This window comes from Jatropha curcas, chromosome 4, assembly GCF_041381405.1.
Source record: "Jatropha curcas cultivar XTBG-Jc1 chromosome 4, XTBG_Jcur_1.0, whole genome shotgun sequence".
In the NCBI taxonomy this organism is placed as follows: Eukaryota; Viridiplantae; Streptophyta; class Magnoliopsida; order Malpighiales; family Euphorbiaceae; genus Jatropha; species Jatropha curcas.
The window spans coordinates 5,133,916-5,141,260 of NC_143154.1; the positions used below are offsets into that span (position 1 = coordinate 5,133,916).

At 40.3% G+C, this 7,345-nt stretch overlaps 1 non-coding gene across 1 annotated transcript; it reads left to right on the top strand.

Moving 5' to 3' along the window:
* The first annotated feature begins 7,239 nt into the window (after positions 1-7,239).
* LOC149496747 (small nucleolar RNA R71) lies at positions 7,240-7,345 on the top strand. Its single transcript, XR_016320696.1, has one exon. It is a non-coding gene; the product is annotated as a small nucleolar RNA R71 (small nucleolar RNA).

Genomic DNA, 7,345 nt, shown 5'->3' on the forward strand with positions numbered 1-7,345 from the left:
TAGGAATGCCAAGGTTTAAATAACTTTAGAGTAAAACACACCTATACATCATAACTTTCATAAAAATCAGTGTTTAAAAATCTAGAAACAAATAGTTTAGATCAATGAACATGTTTAAGTCAAAATTTCAAATTCAGCGCTTAAATATACTAGAATTGAGAATCAATTATATTTAACACTTATTACTAAACATGAGAACCTTCAAGCTTGCTTGTAATCATTCCAACCATGTTAAGCAAAAACAAAAATTTTTAGCTAAAATTCCCTTCCCCCAATTCAATCAATCACATTGTCCCCAATGTGTATAAATTCCCCAAACTTATTGCATTACTAAAAGGAAAGCAGTAAGAAAGTAGAAGAAACCTTACCAACATTGTATTGAACAATACAATAGAACTGGTGCGGAATGTGTTTTAGCTAAAAGAGCAACTAAACATTAAGAACAAAAACTACTAAAAAGTTATAAGAATTCAAATAAACAAACAAACTAAAGAAAAATGAAAATAACCAGGTCAATGTATTAGGACCAAAATAAACAAAGAAAACAAAAGATAAATGAAAAATCCATTAATTCTCCGGTGGTGGGGGTGGCTGTAGAAGCTGGAGAATGGTCTGGAGCTGGCCTTGCATGGTATCCATCCTAGAATCAAGACTGCCGTTCATAATTTCAATGGACTGGAAACGGTCTGCGATCATCGTTTCCATCCCGTTAAGGCGCGTGTCAAAAAGGTCCATTCGAGACATCATCCTCGCAAGGACTTCATCATTTGACATGTTGGATGTGCCTTGGAACGATGGACCAGCGCCGGATGTACCTACACCAAAAGAAGAGGTAAACGGTGGAGGGATATCCTCCTCCATGTTAGCACCACCTGTAGCCTCGGCTCCTTCGTTATCAGAATCGTTCTCTGGGGCACCTACAACTCGATATGCATCCCCGACTTTTTCAATCAATTTCATATGTATCATAACATCTAAATCCAGTCTGGTACCACGACCCCCTCCTACACTATCATAAATTGGCCTAGCCGGGTTCCAAACCTGTAAGTATCTAGCAATCCGGGTCACAAAACACCCCATCATTATAGCCCCTTTGTCGGCTCTAGCCACCCTCACAAATCGCTGGCAGAGCCAATATCCAACATTCAATAAAACCCCATTTTCAATAGCCCACAGAAAATATAGTTCATTCAAGCTTAACACCCCATCACTCTCACTCCTTCAAAATATAGTATTTGACAAAAATTTATGAATGTATCGCAAGGAAGGTTTTTTCAATTTTGATGCCTTCGAATATCTAGGATTATAATTCACTTCACCTGTAAATTCTTGCCATGTAGTATGTGCATTAAAATCACTAGCTATTTGTATCTGGCTATTTTCTGTGGGAAATCCGAAAATTTGGCTAATTTCATTCACTGACAGTTCAAAGTCTTAACTAAGAAGCCTAAATCGAATCTTGCTCGGGGGAGAGGTAGGCAAAAATCGAATAAAAGAGGAATAGGAACTCAAAAATTCTAGAGTAAGAGGTGCATAGACTAGATCCTTCATTTCTAAAAATTCCCCCCACCCTATTCGCTTAAGTGGTTCTAACACAACATCTCTAAGACCCACTTGTGCTAAAGCAGCCTCATCAATGAATCAATTTGGTAAAATAGGTCGAAGAGTTAGTTTTGTGTACCTTTCTTGTTGCTCGGATGAGGCAAACTCAAATGGAAGTGCAGGAGGTGAAGGAGGTTGAGGAGCCGTGGAAGATCGCGTAGTTGCGCATTTTCGAGCAGCAACGGAGGTTGTGGGTCTGCTACGTTTGTATCTAGGAGGCATGGTTGGAGATGATTATATGAAAATTAGGTGTGGAGGGTGTTTGATTTGAGAGAAAAAGGAGAAGAAGAGAGAAAATTTTAGAGAAAAGGGGTGACGGCTAGGGCGTGCGAGGTGGTAAATGAAGCGGTTGAAGGCGTGCTCTTTAAATAGGGGAGCCAATTAATGCGTGTGTCTGATCGTGGCACGGCTGTGCTGATAAGCACGGCCAGGGCGTGCTTTCTTCTGACCTGCAAAATAAAGGAGAACGCGTACCTGGCACGGGCGTGCTGCAGAGCACGCCTGAGGCGTGCTTCTCTCTGACCCTTGGGCTGAGAGTTTTCGCGTAGTTAGCACGGGCGTGCTACTGAGCACGCCAAGGGCGTGCTTTCCTCTGTCTCTCCCTTGTTGAAAACCTCCTGCGGATAGCACGGGCGTGCTATCTGGCACGCCTTGGGTGTGCTTTTCTCTGACCCTCAAGTTGAAAAATTGCCTGCAGATAGCACGGGCGTGCTATATGGCACGCCTGGGGCGTGCTTGTCCCTGACCTCTCAAGTGAGTTTTTCCCTTTTCTATGGCACGGGCGTGTTGAGAGGCACGGCTGGGGCGTGCTTTTCTTTAACTCTCAAGTGTCACCACCCTTGAAAAACGCACGGGCGTGCTGCGAGGCACCCCTGGGCGTGCTGGATCCTCACCCCATGGCACCGGCATGCTGGGGGGCACGGCCAGGGCGTGCTCGCTTCTGGATTTTCACTTTTTCCTACAAAAACTCTAACTTAAAACAAAAGAACAATTATGGAGAAAATTTGGGAATTTGAAGAAATAAAACAGAAAATAAAACAAATAAATGGATCGAAAATTTAACAAGAAAATTGTATGGGTTGTCTCCCACAAGCACTTTTGTTTAACGTCATTAAGTTCGACGCACTTAACCTGGATCAGGCTAAACGAGACCAATTGTGCTCTTGATGGGCGCAAAGTTTTCATTGTGATAGCTTCTCAATCGTTGAGCATTTACCTTGAAGCTTTGATTTGACTTATCGTCCACTATCTCGATTGCTCCATGAGGAAAAATTTCCTTGATTGTGAATGGACCGGACCATCTAGAGCGCAACTTACCAGGGAATAATCGGAGCCTAGAGTTATAGAGCAACACCTGCTGGCCTACCTTTAGATCCCTCATGATAATGCGCTTATCGTGCCATTGTTTAGTGCGATCTTTGTATATTTTGGCACTTTCATAAGCATGGAGGCTCATTTCATCCATCATGTTTAGCTGTAGCAAGCGCTTTTGTCCCACTTCTTTGGCATTAAAGTTAAGAAATTGAATGGCCCAAAACGCCTTATGTTCTAACTCTACAGGAAGATGACAAGCCTTACCATACACCATGCGATATGGAGACATACCTATAGGTGTTTTGAACGCAGTTCTGTAGGCCAGCATCGTCTAGCTTTTTGGACCAATCCTTCCTTGATTGTCCAACAGTGGTTTCGAGGATCTTTTTGATTTCTCTGTTAGTGACCTCTACTTGTCCACTTGTTTGAGGATGATATGGAGTACCTACACGATGAGTGACACCATATTTTGCTAGAAGGGAATCTAAATATCTATTGCAAAAATGCTTACCTCCGTCCGTGATTATTGCTCTACGAGTGCCATGCCTTGTAAAAATGTTTTTCTTGATGAAGCTCATCACACTTTTGGCATCGTTATTGGGAAGAGCAACAGCCTCTGCCCACTTTGACACATAATCCACCGCCACTAAAATGTATTGATTTGAATATGATGGTGGAAAAGGTCCCATGAAGTCCAGACCCCATACGTCGAAGATTTCGACCTCAAGGATGCTGTTTAAGGGCATCTCATGTCTCTTCGAAATGTTACCTAACCTTTGACAACGATCACAAAGACGAACATAGTTATAAGCATCTTTAAAAAGATTAGGCCAATACAAACCACTTTCTAGCATACGCGCATCTGTCTTGTTTGCTCCAAAGTGACCTCCACATTCCATTGAATGGCAGAATTTAAGGACACTTTCCATTTCAGTTTCCGGTATACATCTCCTGAATAGCTGATCACTGCAATACTTGAACAAAAAGGGCTCCTCCCAATAGTAGAATTTGATATCATGAAAAAACTTTTTCCTTTGTTGGTAAGAAAAATTGGGAGGAGGAATTTTGCAAACAAGATAATTAATTATGTCAGCGTACCAGGGGGTTTGAGCATTTGTCACTAGAAGAAGTTGCTCATGGGGAAAGCTTTTATTAATTTGTAGCTCGCTTGCATCTTCTTCCCTCAATTCAAGCCTGGAGAGATGGTCAGCAACGAGGTTCTCGGTTCCCTTTTTGTCGCGAATTTCAAGGTCAAATTCTTGTAATAGAAGTACCCAACGAATGAGTCTCGGTTTTGCATCTTTCTTTTCCAGCAAGTATTTGATGGCTGAGTGATCTGTGTAGACTATTGTTTTAGCTCCAATTAGATAAGCCCTGAATTTGTCAAAAGAAAAAACAATAGCTAGCAGTTCTTTTTCCGTAGTTGCATAATTTAGTTGCGCATCATTTAATGTGCGACTGGCATAATAAATAACATGCAACTTTTTGTCCTTTCTTTGTCCAAGAACAGCTCCTACAGCATGATCACTGGCATCACACATGAGTTCAAAGGGTAAAGTCCAATCTGGTGTGGTGATTATGGGGGCTGAGATTAATTCCTTCTTCAACCTGTTAAAAGCATCTAAACATTCTTTGTCAAAATCAAATGGAACATCTTTAACTAATAAATTGCAAAGAGGTTTAGTGATTTTTGAGAAGTCTTTTATGAATCTCCTGTAAAACCCTGCATGCCCAAGAAAACTTCTTATTCCTTTCACTGTGTTAGGAGGAGGTAGTTTTTCAATTACCTCAATTTTGGCCTTGTCGACTTCAATCCCTTTTTGAGAGATTTTATGCCCTAGGACAATACCTTCACTAACCATGAAGTGACATTTTTCCCAATTTAACACAAGGTTAGTATCTTCACATCGTTGCATTACTAAAGATAAATTATGAAGGCATGCATCGAAAGAAGAACCAAACACAGAAAAGTCATCCATGAATATTTCAATAAACTTTTCCACCATATCCGAAAAGATGGATATCATGCACCTTTGGAAGGTTGCAGGGGCATTGCATAGCCCAAAGGGCATTCTCCTATAGGCAAAAGTACCATAAGGACAAGTGAATATAGTTTTCTCTTGGTCTTCAGGAGCTATAGGTATTTGAAAGTACCCTGAATAGCCATCTAAGAAACAATAAAAAGGATAACCTGCAAGTCTTTCAAGCATTTGATCAATAAAGGGTAGGGGAAAATGGTCCTTGCGTGTTGCATTATTCAGTTTTCTGTAATCTATGCACACACGCCAACCTGTGACTGTTCTTGTGGGAATTAATTCATTGTTTTCATTAGAGACAACCGTCATACCTCCCTTCTTTGGAACAACTTGGACAGGACTTACCCAATTACTGTCTGAAATGGGATAAATGATACTGGCATCCAGAAGTTTGATGATTTCAGCCTTGACTACCTCCTTCATGTTCGGGTTCAATCGCCTTTGGTGCTCGATTGAAGGTTTGTAGTTTTCTTCCATCAAGATCTTATGCATGCACACACTTGGACTTATTCCTTGTAGATCCGAGATAGACCACCCTAAAGCCTTCTTGTGCCTTCGTAGAACCTGCAACAACCTTTCCTCCTGATCAAGTGTTAAGTGAGAAGAAATAATAACAGGAAAAGAATGGTCCTCACCTAAGAATGCATGTTTTAAATGAGGTGGAAGTTGTTTCAGTTCTTGCTTAGGTGGTTCCTTTTCTTTTCATTTAAGATGCTTGATTCGTTAATGTTATTTTCGATATGCAAAGTGTTTTCTACACATTCATCAACAACATCAATTCGAAAACAATCTCCATAGTCCATAGGAAGTTTGCAAGATTTAAGTACATCAAATACAATCTCTTCCTGTCCAACTCTTAGAGTCAACTTACCCTCATAAACATCGATCAATGCTCTTGCAGTTACAAGAAAAGGTCTTCCAAGGATTAGAGATCCTTCCCTGTCTTCATCAATGTCAAGAATAACAAAATCAACAGGAAAGATGAATGTACCTACCTTTACAAGCACGTCTTCTACAATCCCTCTAGGATATTTAATTGAACGATCTGCTAATTGCAAAGACATCCTTGTTGATTTGAGCTCTCCCATACCTAGCATCTTAAAAACTTCATAGGACATAAGATTAATGCTAGCACCTAAATCTGCCAAAGCTTTTTCAAAGTCAAGATTACCAATGTTACAAGGGATAGAAAAACTTCCTGGATCTTTTAACTTTGGAGGCAATTTGTTTTGGATAATTGCACTGCACTCCTCAGTTAACATTACCGTTCCTTGATCATCAATTTTTCGTTTCTTGCTCAGGATATCTTTTAGGAATTTAGCATAGCTAGGCATTTGAGCAAGAGCTTCAGTAAAAGGAATATTGATTTGAAGCTTCTTAAACACATCCAGAAACTTGAGGAAGCTCTTGTCATCTTGTGCTTTCTTTAATCTTTGTGGAAAGGGAACAGGGGGGACATAGGGTTTTACCTTTTCCTGTTCTTCTAAGTCAATGGTAGGCACCTTTGGTTGTTCTTTTTCTTCCTTCTCTTTCCTTGGTGGTTCATCTAATTGTTTGCCACTTCTCAAGGTGATAGCCTGCACTTGTTCTTTTGGATTCTTTTCAGTATTGCTAGGTAACGTACCTTGAGGTCGAGATGCCATCATGTTTGCAAACTGCCCTAGCTGAATTTCCAAATTTCTTATTACAGCCTACTGGATTTTATGGTTCTCTCTAGTTTCATTCATGAACTCCATGTGTGATTTAGAAAGAGCAGTGAGAAGGTCATCATGGGATTTCTTTTCTAGAGGGTGGAAACCAGGTGGTGCATTCAAGGCATTATTAGGATTACCGTAAGATAGATTAGGATGGTTCCTTAACTTGTTATCATATGAATTTGAATAAGGGCAATTTTTTCTTCCTTAATTCATCACATAGTTCACTTGCTCCAAAGTTTGTGGATTTAAAGAGTCCATGATGCATTCTCCAATTCCATGTTGTCCATTGCACCTATCTCACACTTGCATAACAGAATTTACAGGATTAGTAGTTAACATGTCCAATTTCCTTACCATGTTATCTACCTTGGCATTAAGTGCTGTAATGGCGTCTATTTCATAGACTCCTGCGGTTCTTCTTCTTTCGGAATTGTTTTGGTAATGGCTGTTGCTTGCCATCTCTTCTATCAACTCATATGCCTCATCAATCCCTTTCTTTTCAAAGGATCCACCTGCAGCTGCATCTAAAGTAATTTTGATGTTAGGAGATAATGCATTATAGAAAGTTTGCACCTGTAACCACTTGGGCAAACTGTGATGTGGGCATTTTCTTAACAAGTCCTTGAATCTTTCCCAAGCTTCATACAGGCTCTCTTGATCATGATGAGCAAATGTCATTATCTCATTGCGCAACTT